At 36.5% G+C, this 26,221-nt stretch overlaps 1 long non-coding RNA gene across 1 annotated transcript in view; it reads right to left on the bottom strand.

Annotated features, from left to right (window-relative positions):
* Positions 1 to 26,221, bottom strand: part of LOC144454847 (uncharacterized) — a 112,475-nt gene that overhangs the window by 63,291 nt on the left and 22,963 nt on the right. The gene's annotated exons all lie outside the window — the stretch shown is intronic.

The raw sequence follows: 26,221 nt of genomic DNA, 5'->3' as shown, positions 1-26,221 counted from the left end.
AGGGGTGGGACAGACTGGAAGGTCAGTGCAGATGAGTCATTCCTGTATTTGGTTCATGAGAGATGTGGGTCCTAATCAGAGGCAACAAGGCAAGAACATGTAAGAGTTCATGGAACAGGATCAAGATGGTAGGAAAACCCTGAAAGAAGAGCTTTATTGCCTTTTAGAAATAAATATCCTTGGCTTTTTATGAATCAGACCCTTTTCGTCATTTTTGTTTTAATGTCTTTTTTAATTGTAAACTGAATCATCAACAAATATCCAAGAATTTAAAGAACAAGGAATAGAATTGTATAAAAAAACTGTGAAGCTTGCTTTTAAAAAAAATATGCATATATGTATATACATGCACACATACACACATGCATCTACATGTATACAATTCAACAAAGCATTAACAAATTGGACATATCTAATTCTTCTATACTTTTTGTTTTCTTCTATTTAAAAAATATTATATTGGTGGGTTTTTTAACCTATCACTATCGACTAGCCACTCGCTCTCTGACAATTGAAGCTCTTGCTTCTAGTATATATGTACGTGTGTATGTATATGTATGTATATTACATGTGTGTATGTATATTACATGTACACAGATATACATGCATGCATACATGCGTATATACTTATTGTATATGTATTTTATATTTAATAAAACACAATAAATTTTATTGCCCACCTGCCTGGCTGAAATGAACAGAAGCAGGAGAATGATTTATACCATGACCACATAATAATATGAAAGAAGAAAACTTTGAAAGACTTCAGAACTCTGACCAAGGCAGAACTCTCAGCAGGACTTTTGAAGATGAAAGAAAACTTTTGTCTCTCCCCTTGGCAGAAAGGCACTGAACTAGGGTACAAAGTGAGACAAGCATTCTCATGCATGGCCAATATGTTGATTTATTTTTCTTGACTATAAATATATCTATATCAACATAGATATATATATCTATTTAGAAGTAGATATATATCCCTGTATATATTAAATAGATATATGCATATTTAGCATTGCATATATATATATGTATATATATATACATATATATATACATATATATATATATATATATGTTTGTGTGTACGTGTGTGAGTGTCTGTGTGTGGATATGTACATGCAGCCAGGTGGTGCAGTGGATAGAGTCCTGGCACTGGAGCCAGGAAGACTCATCTTCGTGGGTTCAAATCTGGCCTCCAACACATACTAGTTGTATGTCCCTGGACAAGTCACTTAACCCGGTATGCTTCTGTTTCTCATCCATAAAATGAGCTGGAGAAGGAAATAGCAAACCACTCCAGATTCTTTGCCACGAAAACGGCAGGTGGGGTTATCAACAGTTGGACAGAACTTGAGCAACTGAATAACAAATGTACAAACACACATACATACAAGTCAAGAAACCATTAATGCAATCATTCATATTTTAATAGTTCAAAAATTTTCATTCATTAAAAGATGATCACTGTGACATACAACTCGATTTGGCATTTTTAAAAACAGCGTGGTATAATGGAAAGAAAGTTGGGCTGGGTTGGGAGAGAATAGGATTTAGAACCTGGCTTTGGCATTTAACTATGTGTTGTAGATACAGATCTAAAGCCAACAGGCTTTTAGTTCAAGTTCAATATTGAGAGAAAATGAGACTACCACAAGTCACCAAGCATTTAACAATGGAGGAAGTTTACTTTGCTCTAACACAGCAACAATATGCAACAAAGATAGAGTGGCACTTATCTTCTTTGAATGTGGCCCCCTCTCACTTCTTCCAGTGACTTATATGGTATCAGGTACTCACCAAGTCTGACAGGTCCCAACTACATACAGACAATGAAGTGGATGTATGTATTCTAATTTTCACCATTCAAAATTATAATTATGTAAAATATAATAATGGGTTCCAGCACAATATACAATGAGAATTTGAATTAAGCAGCTACTTCATTGGATTCATTTTTTGCACTAATGTGGCCTAGATCTATTTCCAGAGGGTAACACAGTGCCTGGTATACAGTCTACACTTAAATGCTGGTAGACGTGACTCAAAATAGGTGCTTAATAAATGTTTCTTGAATCAAATAACAAAACACAAGTAATTCTTTTATGTAGCACTTTACGGTTTGCAGAGCATTTTCTTACAAGTCTGTGAGGTAAATAGTAAAAGTATTACCTCCTCTTTAGAGAAGTAGAAACTGAAGCTTCTGGAGATATAGTGATTACTTAAAGTTCCCACAATTGGGCACCTAATCTAGAATTCTTTTTCTTTCACCATTGAATCTCTTCTCCAACACTAATAGCTCTGTTAACAATGCTGAGGACTGGGCCATGAAGCAATTGTATTCCGAACCATGATGTGGGAATGACTAAAGACACGCAACCCGTTGGAAATAAAGAACACTAAGAATGGCTACTACTGCACAAAATAGGCCTTTGTAACTAGGAACAATGCTCCAAAGAATTAGATGACTCCAAGGAGGAAAATATTAAGAGCCAGCCCAAAGTAACCACTTAGGTGGGCGGCAGAGTAAAGAGAAAAATTGCAACAGACAAATAATGTGGGTGCTTAACAATGCTCAGTTGGGACTTTTCCATTTCAATTTCTCTAACTTTTCTCTAAATGCGGAGAGAGATGGAATTGGCACTTGGGAAAGTGACGAGTACTGATATATGTCCCTGGAGTGAAAAGGCATCGATTTCATTCCTCAGTTAATTACATTGCTGTTTCCCAGCTCTGTGAGGAGAATTTCTGTTCTTTCAAGCACAAGTAGTGCTCAAGGACACAAGGAATGTGATCACTCTTCTTCCTGGAGGTGTCCCCAGAGCTCTAGGTAGGAGAGGTAGTAATTTGGGACACACTCCTAAGTAAAAAGGAGACACTCAACCTTCATTCAAGGATGGAGCTATGAAATGGGAAATGTTTTTGTTTTTTTTTTTAATGATCAAACATTTTTCTCTTTATTTATAATTTATCTCACTCTAAATCATAGGGTTCTCATGATGATTACATTTTAAAGCAGTAGAAATTTATTTATTTATTCTCAATACTTGCTATGATAGGTTGCTACTTTACTATATTATTCATCATGAGAGGGAGCAGCCAGGATCACAAAATCATGGTACCAGTGGAAATATGCACTTCTATCTGAACCATAAAGTTTCAAAGACACAACAATTTTAGTAGCTGTCCCTGACTTCCAATAACTTCAGCTTCCAAACACAGGCCGCTTAACCCTCAGCCTGTTTCTTCATCTATAAAATAGGAATAACATGTAATAGGGTATTTCAAAATTAGGCTGATGAATCAAGAGGGTGTAGATGGATCCCAATCCTGATCATACCGGTATGTCAGCGAGATGAGGAAGGCAGATTGTTCCTACTATAGAGTGACTTCCTGAACCCTACCATAGTCTCTTAAGAGATAGGAATTTCACTGCAAAGCCCATGAATATTTTATCTTTCTCTACACCAGTAGAGTATGGTCTGTGGAAATGTATGGGATGTTGAGGAGGCCTAGCACCTCTGGTGTGAGGGCTTGAGCCCTTTTCAGGGCTGCTCTTCCACCTTTGGTGTGCACCTGATTCAACCAATTCTCATCTGTGACTCCAAGAAGCTGTAGCATGTACAGCAGCCACACCCTAGTAAAACCATCTTGGCAGGTAGGCTAAACCAAGCTGAAGGTAACCAATAGGCTTCAAACCCATTGGTGAATTAGGGGGATGTCTACACCAAGTATGTGAAGATTTTCCCTGGTGGAATAGGCAGATGAGAACAATTTGTTCCAAAGGCCATGAAGGCAGCTGAAACAGGTGCTCTGGAGCTCTTAAAACTTGGTCAGGCATCAAGGACACCAAGGTCATCCATTGCATTTCAGGCCATTTCCAGTCGTCTTGACTTCTTTTGTTCTCCATTGGACTTTGATCACTCAAGGGAGAGAGTGAAGCGGATGATTTTGGGCAATTCTGCCTTACTTAAATCCAATTCATGTGCAAGTCAAGACATCATCAGTGATGTAACTGGTCCTCTTTAAAAATGAAGGATAAAGGGGCAGCTAGGTGGCACATGGATAGAGCACCGGCCCTGGATTCAGGAGGACCTGAATTCAAATCCGGCCTCAGACCAAACACTTAACACTTACTAGCTGTGTGACCCTGGGCAAGTCACTTAACCCCAATTGCCTAAAAAAAAAAAAGAAGGATAAGCAACACCAGCAGAGTCTAAAATGACAACGAGGAAATGGTGAGAGAAAGGGATCACCTAGAATTCTCCTTCCTAAAAGTTTGCACTTTGGCTTTTTACCACTACAGCTAGAAGACCACAGGGTTGAATGTCACAGGGCAGAACCCAAAAGTAGGTGGGGCAGGGTAGTAGGTATGGTAGGTTTCAGGAGGATAATAGAGGTTCCAAACTTTACACTCAAGCAAAGGGCTGCCCTGCCCTTAGAGTGGGCATATATATATATATATATATATATATATATATATATATATATATATATATACATATTATGTATACATATATACATATATAATGTAGAGAGGTGGTGGACAGGAGGATGGGAGAAGGAAAGAACAAGAGAAAAGGAACCAGCCTCGTTGCCCTCCTCTGAAAAGCCCAATATTATGTTTGTTAACCATTTGAAATTCTTTCACTTTCTAGGTTTCCCTTTAATTTGCTACAATCATGTATATTTGTGTAGTAAAGTCTTTTTTAATTGGTTTCAGAAAAAATAATAGTTTTTTGGTGTTGTTTTGTCTTTATGTGTATGTTGTGGGTTTTGGAACAAACCTGTGATCTCACTGGTATAAGGAACACCTGGTGAAGAAATCTCTTCTACCAATAGAGATTGGCAATTCTTGAAGTTTAAAGTCTTAAATGATTACCTGGGGGCACTGAGAGCCTAAGTGACTTTTCTAGGCTTCTATAGCCAGTATGTGCCAAAGGTCAGTCTTGAACTCAGGTTTTTCTTACTCTTATTCAGCTCTCAGGTTGATCTCTGCCATATTCTGCCTCAGTCAATCTAAGCAGGTAAACTAACATCAAGGAAATTTACTAAGACTACAAATTGTATGAGATGTCTTAATCTGCTTTAATAAGAGGAGTCCCTCATCCCAAGCTTCCTACAGTGATGAAATCACAGATCTAGAGGGGGAAAAAAGTGTCTGTGTGTGTGTGTGTGTGTCTGTGTCTGTGTCTGTATTCCTTTCAGGGTGCTCTCATTTGAGGGGTTTGGCCTAAATTGAAACCAATGTATTTATATAGATCAGCTATGGTTTGTTGCTACTTTTCCAATGACTTACATATGTATGTATGTATATATATGTATGTATGTATATGTATACACACACATATATACACACACACATATATATATATATACATACATATATATATTGCATTAATAATTAATATTCATTAATAGTATGATTTGGGCAAAACTCTCCCCTAAGTAAGTGTCTGCCAAGGGGTCTGGTGGGGATTAAAGAGAACAAACAATAAAAAATTAGCACTTATATTTTGTTAACATGTATATTTATTTCACTTCAATGAGTACTTATTAAGTGCCTACAGAAGTAGAGAAGCATTTAAACAAACACTCCAGCTCTAGAAATCTATATTTGGTAAGACCATATATGTCTTTCCCATTGTTCTTCCACCCCAGGCATTGTCAGCAACAAAAACTTTTGCTTTCCCAGGTAGCTACCCAATGAAGTGAGACTATGAAAATATAGAAAAATCTTGGTGTGCTTAAGATCGTGTGCTTGATAAAGCTGTTGTCTTAGGCAGACAAAGTGTGAAATTTTTTTCATGGTTTTTATTCTAAGTAATTTGAGCAGCTCCCCATTCAGTCTGTCGCATAGAACACATCAGTTACTGGGAGGGCTACCCAGAAAATGTTTCCTCCTGTCCAATTCCTTTTCCACTGGTGGAACAAGAACACTAATAGGATTAGGTGTCTCTCATTTGATTCATTTTTCACTTGGCAGAATGATTCAGATTTTTCAACATTTGGAGAAGACAGCATTAGGCATGTTGTTGTTTTGTTTGTTTTCTGTTTCAATTCTTTAAAGTCTCTCCACTCTGTCTGTTTTACCTCTGATCTGTATAGCACTTCTTTTACTTGCATTAGCTCTATCCTGCTATAACTCCCCTGAGCTTTTGAGTGCATGGCAAATTCCTATTTAAGACGACTTCATCTCAAAGCACCCGACTGCACTTGAGAAAAACCTCCAATCCACATCAGGCATCCCTGCATTATGTATCCTAATTCCAAATCACAGCAAATAAAGTTCTGTTTGGAGAGACCTTCACTGAGGAGATTGTAAATGGATTCACCATTGATTCTTCCATTAAAATCCCACTTTGATACCTTGTGTTGCCAGGGAATTGAACCTGGGCTATTGAAGGCTATGCTAGCAGAAGACAAGCTTTGGCAGGTCCTCCAGGGATACAAAGGCTGGATTGTGTAATAAAGTGTTTGTTGTCAAATGGCCAGACTTGCAGAATAAAGAGAAAGTCATTATCAGAAGGTTGACCACCAAATGATTATTTTTCTCAGCCACAGTAGCTCATGAAAGCTGACTATAAAAAAATGTGAAAGGTTGCATGCTGCATCAGTGCAGGAAGGATCCATGTTGCTTTTCAGTTGCTTCTGCTCCAACTTGTTCCTCCAGCTTCTGACCTGGGCCCCTTCTCTCCTGATTGGTGAGAAGTTTTACCATATCTGGTTGAAAGTAGACTTATAGGATAGCTCTTCTTCTAGTTTCAAATCATAACACCTAATCTGGATAACTCAATGGGTGGGTTTTTAGCACTCTTCAAAATTTAAACAAGGAACAATCTGAACAAGAAACAATGACAACTGGAAGTCATGGATCTAGAAAGGTGGCACTTAGTAACAGATTATACAGCTCAGTGATTTTTTTTGAGGGGAGGGGAGCACTTTCCTCCGCTCTTCCAGTAACACATATATTCTAGTGTCTACTCCATCTGCATATACAAGGAGCTTCACATATATTTAATTTGTTTGCTCAGATGCAAGTTTTAACTTGGAAAAGAAAAAAGAACTCTAAGTTTTTGCTATGCACTTTTAATGACTCCATGGCTTTAGGACATTTGTTCAGTAACACTCTTTCCTAACACTATTATGTCACAGGCTCACTTCGTCATAGAAAGGACTCTAAAAGACACATAATTCAATATCCTTGTTTTTCAAATGAACACACTGAGGTGCAGAGGGGCTAAGCAGCTTCCCCAAATTCATGCAGTAAATAGCAGAATCTGGGCTTGAACCTAGGCTCTCTGAATTTTAACACTTGAACTTAGGCCTTCTGAATGTTAATTCTAGCACTCTTTCTATGCTACAATTTTGGAGAGAACTACTGCTGAAGGCAATCCAACATAATTACCAAATGACAAATCATGGGTATTATATTTGGGACATGTCACCATACCTAGACCTTTGAGAGATTCAAGTACCATAAGTACTATAAGATTGGGGCCACTGATCCTTATACGGAGTTACATATTGACTTACTATTAACATTCAATTTTATCTAAATGTCATTATATTTCTATTTATTTTGTTAAATATTTCCCATTTCCATTTTAATCTGTTTCAGCCTGCACTTAGGAGTGTTCTAAGCCACATGTGACCCATGGGCTATATGTTTGGCACCTCTGGTATAAGCATATTCCCTGCCCTCAGAAAGTTTATTATTTAATTGAAGAAATAAAGCATTCACATATTGAAATTGAACTAGTAATTCAAAGTTGGGCATGAAAACTAGTAAATGAGTGGTATGTATGGGAAGTGTACAATTAGTGATCCAGCCAAGTAAGTGCTAAAATGTACCACAAGAAGAGTGACAGATCATTTCCAGCTACAGGCTGGAAAGGTAAGTAGACATCTAAAGATAAGTAGGCTTAGGACAGTTGAGAAAAAGAGAATAGGAGACAGATCACTCATGGACTGATAGAAATCAGTAGAACTCAGTTTAATACAACATAAATTCATTAAATACTTAATATGGGCATAGCACCATGCTATATTCTAGTGGAGATAAGAAGTTTGGAAAAGTCAGTACCTAAATTCAAGAAGCTTATAGTCTTGTTTAAATTCTGGCTCTACCAATTTCTTATTGTGTGACTGTAAGGAAGTCACTTAATGCCTTTGAACTAAGCTCTTCCTTCTATAAAATGGGGAGCTTGGATTAAGTAAACTTTGAAATACCTTCCAGATATAAATATATATATATATATATGCATACGTATATATATACATATATATATATGGGGGGGGCTTCTATGAAGAAGAGACAACCTTTTAACTAGAAATGAGAAATACATTATAAAAGACATAGAAAAAAGTCAGAGTAGTTAAAATAGACAGTAGGAAAATTATGTTAGAGGAAGAAACAGGAGATAAGGATGGAAAAAGTAGTTTGAAGGAAAGAGCATCGGGAATTTCAGTAAAGATGGAGATGTTAAAGGTTATAGCAAAATCTGGCTCTCCTGGAAACTTCCATGCAAAGACTTAGAAGGGTACCAGATGAAGCAATAATCAATAAAACCGCAGTCTATCTAATCCAGTACTGCACAAAACAATGTCAAAAGCCTGCAGGTGTTATGTTACAGAAGAGAGAGAGGGCCCCTAAGTCAGAAGGCTTTTAGCCCTGCCCTGTCAGAGCCACCACAGAGTACAAAACTAGCTTCCAATACATCACTCGACAACAACACAGTGATGTCTCTACCCCCAAACAAAGTGTATATGCCCCAGAGCTTCCAAGAATTCAACCCACTGATTTCTGATATACTATTACTGGCACCGCAGGAGACAAAGACAGTTCTCAGTAGGCAACTACCAAAGGAAAAAGAGAAAAGATAGAGATGTTCAGGAAAAATGTGCTGGGGTGACCTTCAAGAGTCCCAAAACCAGCAATATTTCTAATATCTTGTTGGGGTCAATCTCAGCCACATAAGAAGGGATGAAGTATATGCCCAGTTGGCATCTGGACAAGAATACAGATTTAAGACTAAGGTGAATACTTATGCTGGATCACGTAGAGGTTGATTCAGAAGCCAAGTATTGAGGGAGAGGGTAGATCTTGGTCACAGTCCTGGGCTCAGATTCCTGACTAAAGTTTGGGCTGCTGTTGGGGCCCCTAGGTAATGCAGTGGGTAGAGTACCACCCCTGAAGTCAGGAGGACCTGAGTTCAAATCCGGCCTCAGACCAAACACTTGATACTTACTAGCTGTGTGACCCTGGGCAAGTCACTTAACCCCAATTGCCTAAAAAAAAATAAAATAAAAAATAAAAAACAAAGTTTGGGCTGCTGAAGAGACAAGAAAAGGAAAGAAAACCAGCCACATCATTATGCACAAAGAAATGTTCAGAGTAGCAACAATGGTATCTAGACTGTCATTCCATTCAAAAAATGCAAAAGAGAAAGAATCTGGCCCCTAGGAAAACATCTAATCCAGGTACTAAGGATAAAGACATGAGGAACCAGAAGAAAACTCCTAATGCAATGAAAAAACACTATGGCTTTCCAAGAAGAAAACTTAGAAGGAGATAATAACTCCACAAAGTGTCCAAGGTGGTGGGGAATAAGTATGGTTTGGCCATAAGGACCAGAAGAGTAGATGGAAAAAATGAAGATATAAAAAATGAGATTACCTCTTCAGAAAAAAAAAATTAGGAGAATAAATAACTGAACTACAAGTAGAATATATAAGGTATGCTCATTAAAAAATACGGTTGGCAAAATAGAATTCAGTGAACTAAATCGGAAGACTAAAAAATTGGGAGAGCATGAGGTATGTACTACCAAAGATAATTAACCTAGAAAATAGATCGAGAAGACATAATTTAAGAATCCTCGTACTCAGAGAGGCAACAGCATTGAGAACAGACAGATGGCCTTAGAGTGACAAGAACCTTGGTTTAAGTCTTTCCTCTGATACATATTAGTTGTATAATCCTGGGAAAGTAATTTAGCAATGCAAATCTATTGGGAGTTCCCTATACCAATAATAATCACCAGTCCAGTTTGAAAGAAAAAATCATGATTCCCTAAAAACAGTGACCAAAATGACACCCTGGATACCATATTGCAATAAATCATAAAAGGAAACCTCTCATATCTATTAGAATGAAGGGGCAAAGTGAAAATAGAAAGAATCTAATAAATTCCTTCCTGAAAGAAACCTCACATTGAAATCACTAAAGGAGGTTACAGCCTAAATGTAGAGCTTTTAGGTCAAATAAAAGATACTGGAAGCATCCAGAAAGCATTTAAGTACTGAAGAACAAAGTCAGAATCACACACAACTATGCTGCAACTACTCTAAAGAAAAGGAAATCTTAAACTACAACATGCCAATATAGTCTAACTTGAAAATAGAAGATTTTTCAGCATTACTGATGAAAAGTCCAAGACTGAGTAGAACCTTTGAAACACAAACCCGTGAGATAAGAGAAAGAAAATGATGAGCATGAAAAAATAAAATACAAATAATTGAAGATTCACTGTGCAATCCTTCTGACTAAAATGGGAATTTATGAATTAACAAGTATTTACTAAGAACTGAGGAGGTATAATGGATAGAGCACTAAACTTAGAGTCAAGAAGACCTGAGTTCAAATCTTTATGACTCTAGTCAATTCAGTTAATTTTACTCAGTTTACTCATCTGTAAAAGGAGGGGAGTTTAAATTTAGTGGCCTCTCAGGTACCTTCTAGTTCTAACTATATGATGTCACAGTGATTATGAGCATCTACTAAGCACCAGAAACTGTGTTTTTGTCCACAAGGAGCTTGTAGTCTGTTGGAGGAGACAGCAGATATATGCATGTATATGTATATGTATGGCCAATTTTATTTATCCAGTGGATATTACTTATCCAGTGAAGTCCAATGGATCTAACCAAGAATATCATGTCACAAAACAACGCATGGAGTACTTATTATTCAGTTGTGTCTGACTCTTTGTGACTCTATGGAGTCTATGGAGTTTTCTTGGCAAAGGTATTAGAGTGGTTACCATTTCTTTCTCCAATATGTCCCCATTTCATAGATAAGGAATTGAGGTTAAGCGACTTGCCCAGCATCATACAGTTAGTAAATGTCTGAGGCCAAATTTGAACTCAGATCTTTTTGTCTCTAGGCCCAATGCTTTATCCACTACACCACCTAGCTGTGCTATTATTTCATATACTACTACCAAGTTCAATTCATTGCCAAATTTATTTTAAATTGATTTAGCTATAATCTCTATGCATATAAGCTTATTGTGAAATTTTCAGATTTAGTGAAAACATAGAAATGGGAAGAAATCCATTAAATATTATGAGACAGTACAGAGAGATAACTTAATTCTTAGTCTAATCATTTCCTAACACCCTGGACTGCTAACAGCTTCCCTAAACCTGCTTGCTTCTGCATGATGGTGTGTTCAATATCTTGGCAAGCTTGGAATCATAAAGCTCTGACTTCAATGACCTGTCATTACAGAAAATAAGAGCTGAAGATTAAAAGGGGCTAGTATAGTAGTAAATTATAATCCACTCAGAAAAAAAGATGGTGAGGGTTTATGATATTGTGATAAAAGGTTGTAGTAAGTGTAGGACATAAATGTTTTATTTGAATTTGTCCATTAAGAAGAAACAGTTTGCTGAGTTTTAGATCCAATATCCTTAATAACACATTACCCATCATCACTAAGATGTTGAGCCAGATTCTTTCTAAGTTTAAGCTCTGCTTAAGAAATTGAATTCATTCTTTCCAACCATAGGGCCATAACTGAGTAAATTATATTAGTGAGAAGAATGATTTAATACATCTTTCAGATTTGCTTAAGAGGCAGCTTAGGCACCAAAAGATTCTAAATTATTAGACATTCTTGGTATAAAGGCAAGCTAGATCACTTCTTTTGACTTATTGATCAGTATTACCCACTTTAAATATTGACTTCAGAATACAGGGGTGTAGTATATAACCAGCCAGCCTGAGCCCAGACTGACCATTTCCAGTATATGGAAATAAACACATACACAGACACGTACAGAAAGAGAGACAGAGAGAGACAGACAGACAGACAGACATGCAGGCTGGACACTCTATACAGAAAACACATTCCCTAGATCTTACCCCTATATTCATGTTATCACGTCTTTGAGTATTTGGATTTATTGGAGAAGTCCAAATTCCTTTAATAATCACAATGTAATGAATCCCTGTGATCAGGTAACTACAGGCTCAGGAAATGGATTATTTGTTTTTTAAATGGAAAATTTGTGAATGTATGTATGTATGTATGTATAAATATATACATATACATATATAATGTAAATGTATGTATATAAGGTATATGAGTGTATATGTATATATGTACACACACACACACACACACACACACACACACACACACACACCCTTTATTTTTCTATTTCTCCAAACCCCAAAGTTAGCAAGTCATTTCCTTCTTATGAACAGAAGTGATTGACTTACATTATTACACAGTCAAATATACATGCCCTCTGACAAAAATCATCTTATCAATTGGTTCAAGGATCTGTGCTTTCCTTGTTCCAGGAACTCCATTTGAAAACTATGTATAGCTTGGTAGATAAAGCTCAGAGGGCTACTTAAAACTCAAGTAGTTTAAAGGACTTGCCCAGGATTTCACATCTACTACGTGGGAATTTACAGTCAGAAATGGGATTTGAACCTGGCTTCCATCAGTTCCAAATGTATCAAGCCAGATCTTGTTGAATCCTTGGCTAGAAATCTATCCACTATACCACTCTGGCTTTCTTTCCCTAATTATAATTACGAGGCCAAAGCAATCACTATACCATAATGCCACCCTTTCTTCAGCATCCAGAAAACAAAGACAGAAATTTCAATTAATCTAAAAACAATATGAAATATAAAAAACAGATGAAGAAAACTTGAATAAATGATGCTATTAAGTACAGAGATTCTTTTTCATGGTAACTAGGAGTTGTTAATTTCATGTTTTACTCTTCCTTCATCACACCTGCCTTCTCCATTAAAAAAAAAACCCTCCAAATGACAAATAGAAAAATAAAGAGAACATATAAAACACAAACCTAATAACTTCACTTACTGTTGTTGATTTCTGGTCCTTCTATTAATCAATGTTGTGATTGGGTGATAAAATAATTACTTTTCATTTATCTTAGAGACACCACAGCTATGATAAACATTCCAAAACGTCTATTTTGGATGTCTGTCCTGAAAACACAGGCCAGACACTCTGTTCAGAAAACATATCCCTAGATCTTACCCCTACATTCATGTTATGACATCTTTCAGTATTTGGATTTATGGGAGCTGTCCAAATTCCCTTAATAATAACATTGTAATGAATCCCTGTAGTCAGGTAGCTGTAGGCTCAGGAAATGGATTATACTTTTTTTTAAGGAATAAAATGAGTGGACACAGACACAATATTAATGGCAAGACTAATCCCCTCCCTGTTTTGCTTTCCCTTTATTAAAATGTTCAATGATTGAACCGGTAGCAGTCAAAGTTGTTACAGCTGAATATAACAACCAAAAGGAAAATGGGAGGGTGGCAGGAGAACAGGGGAGCAATCTGGAATTCATGATAGGATATTTATGGTTATTTAAAAGGAAATAGGCCTCTTCTCATGAAAGGAAAAAGTCCTAAAATCCTAAGGAATAATCTGTAAACTAAAATGTATATAGCCTTTGGCTCAAACAAAGAAAAAATGTAGCTTCTCATCTCCCAAAACATTTATTAATCATCTATCTAAAATTCATACTGGGAAAGTAACCAAAACAGAGCCAACCTTCCCCCTTCAGGAACTTATATTTATAAAGAGAAGCTTATCTTTGAGGCTGCTTTTATAAAGACTAATTGGAGTCCATCTCTGTGTAGCTTAATGATATGTCCAGAATCATTTTAGCATTACAATAGCTCTTACAACTTGCCTAACAATGTTCCAAAACAAAACTTTTGGTCATCTCAAAAGGTAAAGAGAACTTAGTCAGTCTATTCAGGTCATTGTACAGATTAAGAAAATAAGACAAGAAAATTCAAGTGACTTCCTCAAGGACCACCAATTACTTACTAGGAAACTGGTAGGTCTTTACTCTTAGTCAGATGCCCTCTCCAATTCAATTCAACAATCACTTACTAAATGCCCACTCCATGCAAGTTGCTATGCTAGGTGCCAGGGATACAATGAGTAAAATACTCACTGTTAGCGGCCCGTAGCAGGTAACTTTCAGGCTCCTACTAGAACCTATGACACAGTCAGATGGGAAAGAATAGGGGATGACTTAAAATGTATTATCAAGGACATAGCCAATGCTGACTTAGTGGCAGAGATTCATCACTGTCCAACTCTTTTAATTTTTCCAAGATATATGACATTTTATTTTATGCGTAGGTCAAGACTTCCTGCTAGACACCCAGAGCAAAGAAAAACAGAGGATACACAAGGACAGCCAACCAATAACAATACATTCACACATCCACAATGTTCTATCATCTAGAGGTCACTGAAGAAAATTGCAGATGTGATTCTTGAACTTCTGTCAGTGATCTGTGAGAGATCACAAAGAATGAAAAAGGCATTAAACGAATGAAATGGGGTGAGGTCAATCTTGACTTTTTTTTAAAGGGGAAGAGAGTGTCAAGTCTGCAAACTATGCACCCATTAATTTAACTTTGTTGGCAAGATACAGTGATATGTTATTAAAGTAATGCCTGATAAACATTTAGGAAAAGAAGTAGTGACCACTAAAAGCCAGCCTGGGTTCATTAGGAAAAGGTTATGGTGCACTAACATCCTTTCTATTCTTGACAGGTATCATAACTGATAGATCAGAGGAATGCTGTGACCATGGAGTACTTGTGTAATGATTGTCCCAGCCTCTCTTTCCCAGAAGAAAGCTAGCCATATCACCTCCTCAATATTCTAAGAGCACCCCTGAGGTGGTAGAGATAGTGCTCTCTCTGATGCTATTGGCTTGAGCTTCTATTCTGGTGTGATTTACCCACTTCTTTAACCACCAGTAATTAAAGCACCAGTTCCATTTCACCAGTTAACATCAATTAGATTTAACAAAGGAATATTTACTTTGAAGATATAGCAAGAACAGAAGTATAAACAGTGGGGGAGAAAGGGAAAAAAATTTCCCCTAGCTGTTTTGCAATCTCACCAGCATGAGCCATCCATTATGCTCTCTCAGGAGAGGGCAAATGAATTTATGGAAAGAAGCAGATTCTATTCCCCATCTCAGGCAGCTTAGGCATCTGTTGCCTTCAAACTGTCTGCCTCAATTGTTTACCATTGCTGTTATTACTTATGAACCTGTTTTACTCTTCATATAAAAGAAAATCAGGTAGTCACCAAATCCTTGTCTAGTGTGATTAATGCTGGCAGCAGGTAGAGATTCAAGAAGGAGTTTTGATCCCTGTAGAAAGACAAAAAATAAATCCTTGCTTCAGTCTGGCTGAGGCACAAGGGCAAAAGGAAGGAGAAGATGCTGGTCCTGTATGCAAGTTCCAAAAGCTAGAGAGGCATATTAATATCATAACCCTTGCCAAACACACTTTTCATAATAGGAGCCTACAAGAAGAGGTATATTCCAGATAGACAGATAGACAGACAGACAGACAGAGAGCTAAAAAGATAGAAATAGAGTTAGTGATAGAGATAAAGACTTTACCAAGATGATTCCTCAAAGCCAAAGCAAGCCAAGCCCAGGCAGGATCAGCTTCCTGTGGGAAGCTGTTACTCTAATGACCTGAGGCTGCACCTCATACTTCTTACACTTAGAATAACATCTGTTGTTACCAACCATAGTCTTCATTGCCCTATCATTCTTTGATCCAGTTGGTCTTGGCTCTTATTAAGACACTTACCACTCTTAAAACCTGCTGTATATGTATTTAGATCTTCTGTTCCAGCCTCTACTCTATCCTACTGCTTGTCTGAGGAGCATCACCTTTGAAAGACTATACTGAATTAACAGATTATTATCTTTAAGATCAATTTAATGTACATTAATGAAATTTCTAAAATATATGAGGCCCTGTGTTAGATACTGTTGCTAAAAAGATGAAAATCAATGTGGTCTATGCTCAAAGAGATTCAAATCTAATAAACTATAATATACATACAAACATGTATAACAGAGCATGACATAGATATAGATATATGTGTACTTATATATGTATTTTTTAATTCTTACAAGGGATAAAGAGAAGCCCAGACAACTATCATAAGTCAGTTGAGTAGAAAGAAGCAACTGCCTTCATCTGGGTATCAGAATAGAGAACCATGGAATGTTTCAGAGAGGGCATGACAGCTGATCTTGTACTCCTCAGAAAAGGATGTCAATAGGCAAAGACCTGAAGGGAGGACATTGTGGGAAACCAGAAGTGTTGCTGCAAATGTGTACAGGCACAAGCATTGAGGGGATAACACTAAGGAACAGATTGTAATCCAGTAGGATTAGGAAGTAGGATGTAAAGGGGAACACAATAAAATTAGAATGAAAAGGTAGTTTGGATCCAGATTAGAAAGGGCCTTAAATGTCAAGATAAATGCCATAAATTTCTGCTATGTTGCTTCACCATGGCATGAAGATGATCCCTGGTTAATAAAGGCTATACCATTGGAGCACAGGCTCTAACAGGTTCTAAAGTGCTAAACACACTTTGTTGTTGGTGGTGATAAGTGCTGCTGCTGGTGGTAGTAGTGGTGTTCAATCATTTCAATCATGTCCAACTCTTCATGATCCCATTTGGAATTTTCTTGGCAAAGATACTAGAATGGTTTGCATTTCCTTCTCTGGATCATTTAAAGATGAGGAACCAAGGCAAACAGGGTTAAGTGACTTGCCCAGGGTCACACAGCTAGTAAGTGTCAAAGGCCAAATTTGAACTCAGGAAGATGAGTCTTCCTGACTCCAGGCCCAGCACTCTATCCACCATACCACTTAGCTGCTTTAAGAAAATCTTTAGTTATAAGCTCACAAATAAATGATGCTGACTTTCCAAGGAGTTAGCCTAATTAAAGTACAGAGAGGATCACCATGTGTAGGCCAGTCACTTGGTCATGAATTCCTTGGCCATAGAAACCCATGAAATAAAGAAAAATATCAACTGAAAAAAATCAAATGTGTGACTCCTTTCCACTTCTTCAATAAAAGTTGCAGAAGATTCTAAGAATCAAGCAGTTTTTAGACCTATAAACATTAACTTAGTACTCCAAATATCCAATAAAGCAATATATAGGCACACTCCTGGATAAAACAATTTATATTGACCTTAACATGTTTTCCCCAAAAATGAAGCCAAAAGACAAAAGAAAGTCACAACTAAATGGAAGGATGGCTCAGAGGCTCTCAATGGAGTGATTGAATGAATAGATGACAGAGTTGGCTTTATCATGCCTCCAAAAGGCCATCATGTAGACAGTTGTATGCCAACATTGGTACAGAGCATGATAAGGTAGAGAAATTGTGAGTCCTACCAAATTAAATTAATGTATCCTTTGTTACTCAATGATTCCAAAGCAAAAGTAGACAGGAAAGAATGAGGAAAAATATCTTGGATAATTTGTTTTTAAAATAAGAAATGAGAAACCAAAAGCTCTTACAATACACAGAAGTCTCATGCTTATTTAATATAGAGGCTTTCTTCAAAAAAGAATATAGAGGCATTAGACATAGTAAGCACCAGTGAACATCACCAAAAAAAAGAAAGGAAGGAAGAAAGAAATTAACTGCATTTGAATAGCTAGAAAATAATTTGTTTTCTACTTACGAGTTGTTCTTGAATTAATTGCTTATGTATAGTTAGAACACTGTCTTGGGATCAAAATTATCATAGATATGGAGCTAGAAGAGATCTTGGCTGTCATCTAGACAAATCTCCTCATTTTACTGATTAGGCAACTGAAGTCTAGAAAGTTTAAGTGGTTTACTCAAAGTCACCCAGATAGTGCAAAGCTGGGATTTTATGCAGGCTCTCTGACTTCAAATATAACATTCTACTACATCAGTCTAACTTTTTATAGCAAAGATCAAAATTAATTTGAAACCAGAAGAATAAAAATGACAAAAATGTGTGGTATACAATCAAAATTACTCTAGCCTGATACATTTAGATAAGCTATTGAAATTTAAAAATAGTAAACAGATTGACAAAAACACAAAACATTTCCTAAATTAATTTAACCAAAATTAATCAGTTGTCATAATGAGACCGAAAAGCCCAGAAATCACTTGTGTCTGCAAATATTTAATCTCCATGACAAGTGGAATATGACAACCAAATACAGATGAGTTTAGAAGAAAGCAGGAATTTAAACATGAGTCTGTCACGATGTGGTTTATTTCTCACCTATGGCTCATATTTCCTCTTTCAACTCATATGGAATCTTAAGGTAAAGTCAAAAAATCCCCGCTACTTTGATCACACTCATTGGACTTTCCTGAAAGGCAAGCTCCCCAGACTCTCTCTCAGCAGCCAACTCCCTCCTCTGTATCTTAGCCATAAGCAGTCAATTTGTCTTGTTTCAGTTATTCCAGTGATTTTCAGAGAAGGCATGAATTTACTTTTAAAACCTCCCTAAATTCAGAACCTAATTCTTTTTCTTATATGCATTTGTAACATGGAAAAAGAACCTGTTATATACACAGGTATCACTGTTGAGGGCATAAAAGCTTCTTTCCTTTTACACACACCTAATCCTTCAATCCATGGAGGTTTTTGCAGAATAAACAATGAGAATCCCTTTATTTCTCAGGACAGAGTTGATTGATTGCTTTGTTTTTCATAAAATTGAAAAGTTATAAATTTAGAGAATAGTTAGTTCTGGGTAGTAACTACATCTTAGCAACTCCTTAGCCACTATATAAGTCCAGGATCTCAGAAAAGGAAGGGAACAGAGGGTATAACTAACTGACCAAAAATTCCTTCTATAATATTCCCAGAAATTACAAAAATGGTGTCTTCATTTGTAAATTGCCCTAAAAATACTATACTCTTTAAATCCTATTTTGATGCCTCATCATGGCATGGGGGAAAAAAAAAAACCCTGGCTTCACAAAGACTCTGCTAACCCAGCTCTGTTAGATTCTAGCAAGCTGGAAAGTCTTCAACAAAAGGCTCAGGGTCAGACTTCACATCTACCATGCAAGGACCACCTAAGTAACTTCAAAGAGGCTTATAAACAAGTTGGCCATGGCAATATGAACTTAGCCACAGCAATTGAAAAAGATTGTATTCTAAAGCACAGACTGTCTGAGTTCTGTATTGGTGGGTGCATCGTGAATTAAAATGAAATAGTATATCTTGCATCCAGAGAAAGGACTAATAAATAGAATTATGTATAGAAAAAATGTGTGTGCATGTGTGTGTGTGTGTGTGTGTGTGTGTGTGTATTTGTGTCTAATGGTAGCCAAGAATAGAAATCTACATGATAACTTTATTGTTTATTTAAAAGGAATAGCAAGTTGTAAATAATAGATTTGCAGTTTCATGTGCAATCATCTCTTTTATTGAAAATGCTTATTTATTTCATAAATTAAAAATAAAATAACATGAAAAACGTAATTGCATATCCTTGAAATGATGAGATAAATTCCCTTACACAAGGAAGATATTTAAAGGCAATTTAAACAAAGTTTACAGAGATTTGAAATGGTTTCACTAAGCAATATATTTACCTTTCTTATCACTATTTTAGAGAGACTATATGGTGTAAAGTATTTAGCTTTAGAGTTAAAACAATGTGGGTTCAAGTCCAGTCTCTAACACATAATGGCTTAGACCCTGGGCATGTAATTTAAACTCTGTCACCCCCAGACAATTCTTTAAAATAAGACTAATTATAGAATGGTTGTTTTTCTGCAGTCAAAGGAAGTTTCCTCAAAAAGACCTCCCTAAATTAATAAAATCACAGGGCTAGATGTGTTTTTTTTAAATCATTGTCATTATTACTGTGATAAGAATAATAAATCAATCTGCAAAAAAAATTGCCTTTTCAGAAATCTTTTTTCAGACTGAAAGCCCACACAATTTGTCTTCCTGAAGGTGTTGCCTATATTCTGTCATGTCTCCATTAATGAACACCTCCATCTCTAATTCTGAGATTTTGTATTTGCCATATGCCCAGTTGGGTTGCTTGCAATTATTTTCCTCTTGTATTCCAGGGCCACAAGCAATGGCCTCCTTGATAATCTGATAGAGTATGCCTTTTCTCCACCGACAATTCAGTTTTCCCTCTTCAACTCATCATACAGCTTCTGTCATGTCTCTGCTACACATTCCCAGCCTAGTAGAACAGAGTAACAGCAAGAAAAGCTTCAAAGCTGATCCCATTTGTTGTTAGGTATGATTTGGGGTTGACACCGATGAAAGACTCGATTGGTTGACAGGCCATTTACGATGCATAATAGTCTCTCTGGTGTTGGATTAGGTACCATACAATTCAGCATTCTGTAGACAATTAGCTCAATCATTACCATGGTCACAGCCGATCAGCCTTAGGCTACAAGAACTCTTCCAAATAGTCAGCATAAGAATTTGTTCTTTGCCATAATGACTATATTTTGTTCTTTTTTTTAATGTTATGTTTAATTTATGGGATAAAATGGGCATTTCCACATCACAGTACAATATAAAAGATGATTGCACATGAAACTGCAAATCTACTATGTACAACTTGCTATTCTTTTCAAATATACAAAAAAAATTATCATGCAAATTTCTTTTTCTCTAACCCCGCCTTGCCCTAGAGATGTCTACCATTAGATAGAAATAGGTGTGTATATAGAGAGAGACAGAAATAAGCATGTATATATATGTGTGTGTGTTTATGTTTATTTATGTGTGTGTGTATGTATATACACACATATACATATATATGCTTAAATTATTCTATATATACTTCTATTTATCAGGTCTATCTCTGGATGCAGATAGTGTCTTTCTTCATATGCCCTTTATAGTTAATTTGGGTATTTATAATAGTCAAAATAATTTATTTGCTCAAGGTTGTCCAAAACAATATTGTTGTTACTGTATATAATGTTCTCTTGGTTTTGCTTATTTCATTTTTCATTATTTCATGCAAGTCTTTCCATGTTTTTCTAATATCATTGAGCTCATCATTTCCTATAGTGCATTAGTATTCCATTACAATCATATACCACAACTTGTTATATTTTCTTAATAACTAGGTATCATGTAATATCATGACAAATGCACGTTAGCTTCAAGATCAATATCTTCTAATTACCTTAACATCGACATGTTATTGTATCAAGGTCGATTTTAGCACTTCAAAGAATTACTTAATCTCACAGTTAGAAGAGAACACAGCAGCCATTTAGTGCTGCACATACCTGAAAGAGTCCAAACTACATGATATCTGATAAGTCATTATCCAGCTTTTGCTTGAATATTGTCATTGAAGGGAAATCCACTATGGCTCAAGGCAGTCAATTTCATTTTTTTAAGAGCTCTAATAATTTTTAGGAAGTTTTTTTTTTCTTACATCTAGCTGAAATGTGTCTCTTTACAACTTCCACCAGTTTTTCCAAGTACTGTCTTGTGGGGCCAAACAAAACAATTCTAATCTTTATTTCATATGGTAGCAATTCAGACACTTGGAAAGAGCTATATTAAGTCACCTCCCACCCCCAGCTTCTTCAACTGATCCTCACATGGAGATGGGCATATAGCATTTCAACATAATGGCTGCCCCCTCTATAATCTACCCAACTTATAAATATCCTTTCTAAAATGTGGTACTCAATATGGCCAATATAGTCTAACCTGGTCAGAAGATGGTGACGCTATCTCCTCTTTATTCCTTAAAACTAAGCCTTTCTTAATGCAGTTTAAAATCACATTAAATAAAATTTATTAAAATAAAATTATTCTCCCTTACCTGGGATCTATCTGCTATTTCATTTCTTCCTATTGTAGACCAATTTAAAAGATATTTTATGAATATTCTTTAATTTTTCCGCAAAAGTGATATAATATTATTTTATTAATTTAAAAGGAAATTTTAAATATAAGATTTTTAATTCTTTTTTCTCATAGAATTTTAGAACTTGAAGGGATCTTAATGACAATTTAGTACTAGTGTTGTTTTTTTAACAAATAAACTGAGGCACAATGAAGTCTTGTGACTAGTTTAACATCACACAACTACTTAGGACAATAGTGCAAATCCACCTGACTCCTAGTCCAATATTCTTTTTACTATATCATTTTTCCATAGGCATTTGAGTTTTCCACATTTTAAAATTAATTGGTTTTTACCTCTTGGTTCAACTAATTAATTAGACATATAAACTTTCCAAAAGTATTGTGCTTGCCATCCCACTGGCTGAATGTGGGATCTGGTCACAAATACAGAGTTCTTGCTCTCCCTATACCAGGAAGAGACCTCATAGGAAAAAGGAAAATGAGTCTCTTATAAGGGTTCCATGCCTAGTCCAAATCAGTTACATACTAAACTTTGTCTTAATCAAAAAAAAAAGGTATGAGGAGAAATAAAACTAGAGTTCCCTCAGCAATTATATTCAATCAATTGGCAATCATTAGCAAAGAGAATCTAACCTGTCTGTCGTGAAAAGTTTGAAAGGAGAGGATTCTGGGAAGATGGCAGAATAAGTCAGAAAATTCTAAACTCTCCTGATTTCCCCTGCAAACAAGACAAAATAGCACCTGGGGAGAACATAGTAGACTAAAAATAAACAAGAGTTGGGGCAGAACAGTGGTCCTCCTGGGACAATAACAGATGATCTGAAGAAAATCCCAGGCACTGTAAAGAGTAAACACCCCCAGGCTGGTTCCACTGGAACAACAAGCAGACCTGGGGCTAGCTGGGTTGGGAGGTGGCCTCAGCAGAGCCACAGGAACTTTCACCTCCCAGACATGGTGGGGAGTCTTGAGAATTGAGGAAACTTCTGCTGATAAGGAACCTCAGCACCAGCTGTGCTGTGGAAATGCTTCTGGAGGGTGAAGAGGAGCCTGTACACAACTGATGAGTGCAGAAACAGTGGGGTGGGGGCACCACTGGCTGTGGGCACTTACAAGAGGGCAGAATTCTTGCTTTTGGTTTCAAGCTAGAGGGGAGAACTGAAGGAGGATGTCCTGCCAGAGGCACCGTCTCCCATACCCCAGGACTAGAGGTGATTACAAAAATAAGCTGCTACAAAAAAAACCCCAAAAAACAAAAACAAAAAAACAACCATAAGCAGGCAAAGTAGAAAGAATCCAACCATAGAAAGTTACTGCGGAAATAGAGAAGACTAGGGTTCATTTACCTTGTGTGGGACAGCGACCCCAACTCAAATTAAACTCAGAGACTTCTCAAGGTGGAAAACAAAGGTTACCTTTATTACAGTCTCATGAGATGGCTGTCTGCTCCTCGGAGAGAGACAGAGAGCCCCCCATAACAGGGGCCGCCTTATAAAAGCAATTCTCCACCCACTATGCAAACAAGTCTCCACCCACCACTATCCCTTACCCCCTTAACTGGGGGTGGGCTTACATTCTAACTGGGAGGTAGGGCTTACATTCTAGGCATGAAAGTCAAAGACAAGGAAAGAGGCCGGACTCCAAGGGCAAACGGCTCAGGTTGGGGGTGAGGCAGGGCTTATTCTTTCTGTGAAATGCTTAAAAACAGGGTCTGAGCGGGGGAGGATTTTGAAAGTCATAATCAAGAATTATTTGACCCTTTGAGGAGCCTTCACTTCTGAGAGTTCATTTCTCACACTGCCTTCTGAACTCATTACCTTAATTACACTGAGAAGTCTTCACTGGGACGTCCCATTCAACCTTCAGATGAATTGGAGCAAAAAAGTCCTCTCCTGCCACAAAGAATAATGTCAAATTGTCACCTACCCAAAAAGAATTCATAGAAGAACTTTAAAAAGACTTTTTAAAAATCAAATGAGAGATATTGAGGAAAAAATTTTAAAAATAAGAACAATCCACGAAAAACAAGGAGACTGTGAAAAGAAAGTCAACCAATTAGAAAAGGATATCCAGAATCTCAAGGAAGAAAATGACTCCTTTTAAAATTAGAATTGGCCAAGGGGAAGACAGCAAAGTTATAAGAGAACAAGAAATAATAAAACAAAATATAAAAAATTTTTGAAAAGAAGAAAATGTGAAACGTTTTATAAGAAAAACAATTGATCTGGAGAACAGATTAAGAAGAGAAAATATAAGAACAATCAGACTACCTGAAAGGTGTGATTGAAAAAGAATCTTGATATAATAATACAATAAATAATTAAAGAAAATTGTCTTGAAGTGTTAGAGGGGAAAGTAGAAATAGAAAAAAACCCCACCAATTACCATGTGAAAGGGATTTTAGGAGGAAAACCTACAGGAATAGAATAGTCAAATTCCCAAAACCCCCAGCTCAAGGTACAAGCAATAAGAAAAAAATATTTAAATATGGTGGTGCCACAATTAGAATCACAGGAGCAGCAGCTACCCTAAAAGACCATAAGTGTTGGAACACCCTGTATCAAAGAGTGAAAGAACTGGGGTTGTGGCCAAAAATACCATAAGTTAAGCATATCAAAGTAAAGCATAATCATGAATGAAAAAATAAAAGAACATTTAATGAATTGTCAGATTTTCAGGATTTTGTAAAAACGAACAAACAAACCTGAGCTTAACAAAAGATTTGACATATAAGATCCAAGAGAAATATAAGGTAGATGTCAAAGACTAAATTCAAGGGACTCAATAAGGACAGCCTGCTTACCTTTTATATGAGAAAATATAAAACATATGTCTAAGATTCTTATCAGTAATTGGACAATTCATAAGAAAGACTGAGGTAGATATGAATATGATATGATTTTAAAAAGTAAAGCAGTCTAGGAACAGGTAAAAAGACTAATTATTTATGCAAATGAGGTTCAAAAGGAAGAACTAACATAGAGGATTAGATTGGGAGGTGGGACCGATTGTTCTGGAACCCTGCTTTCATTGGGAATGGGTTCAAGAAAGTAAAAGGGTATAAAAGTCTTCTAAATTCAGAAAGAAATAAAAGGCTAAGGAGATAGGGAGGGGAGAGAGGAAAAGGGAGAGATTTCTAGAAGGGTGGGGGGTAAGGGGGATAAGTGGGAAGTGGGGAAATAGAAGGGTGTTTAGGTTAATGAGAATGGGAGCATAAGGGAAGGATCCTTGGAGTGGAGGAGATTAAGTGATAGAAGGACTAGGTAGCTGGTAGAATTAAAACAGAGGAGGCAGGAGGGACAAGAAACAATAGATATACACAAACACAAAATAAAGATCAGGAGTAGAATGCATTAGGGAAATTAAAAAGTAGGGATAGTAATCATGATCTCAAAATTAAAGCTAAAATATATTTAATCATAAGAGAAAAATAGGGAAACTACACTATATGTCAGCTATATTAATCAAGTTTGTTTTAGACTATTTAAAATAACTAGATAGTTATAAGGATCAAATATTGCTGTGGTGTAGGAAATAATGAGTTGCTGGACTTAGAACAATATGGAAAGACTCAGACTGACAAAAGAAGAGGTTATCCACCCTCAGAGAAACAGAGGGCAATTAAGTATAGCATGGTATATGCATATGAATGTGTATAACTACATATGAGGTTGATTATAGATATCTAAGTATATGTATAAGTGTACTTATAGAAGTGTATGTGCATGTATCTCTGTATATGTATATATAATGTATGTTTGTGTGTATATATACATACACACACACATGTGTGTGTATGTATATATGTATATATATATATACCTTGGGGGGAAGGAGGAAAGGAGAAAAAAAGTACACAGCAGAGAAAAAAAGAAAACTTTATAAGGAAGGAAAGAAAAGATGGACAGCTCTGCAGACAACATGTAGTATTTATTGTACAGGCTTTTTCCTTTTTTTTTTTTTGGCTAGGCAATGGGGTTAAGTGACTTGCCCTGGGTCACACCAGCTAGTAAGTGTTATGAGTCTGAGGTCAGATTTGAACTCAGGTCCTCCTGAATCCAGGGCCAGTGCTCTATCCACTGCACCACCTAGCTGCCCCTTATACAGGCTTTCTTGAAATAGAAATTTATTGCTGTATATTTTGAATCTTCTCTTAAGTTCTGCTGTGCACGTGGCAATACTTCTTTTTTCTTTTCTTGTTTTGCATAAGAG

Source organism: Phascolarctos cinereus, unplaced genomic scaffold (genome assembly GCF_003287225.1).
Source record: "Phascolarctos cinereus isolate Bilbo 61053 unplaced genomic scaffold, phaCin_HiC Scaffold_7;HRSCAF=346, whole genome shotgun sequence".
Classification (NCBI taxonomy): domain Eukaryota; kingdom Metazoa; phylum Chordata; class Mammalia; order Diprotodontia; family Phascolarctidae; genus Phascolarctos; species Phascolarctos cinereus.
This window is presented reverse-complemented; position numbering and strand designations above follow the sequence as displayed.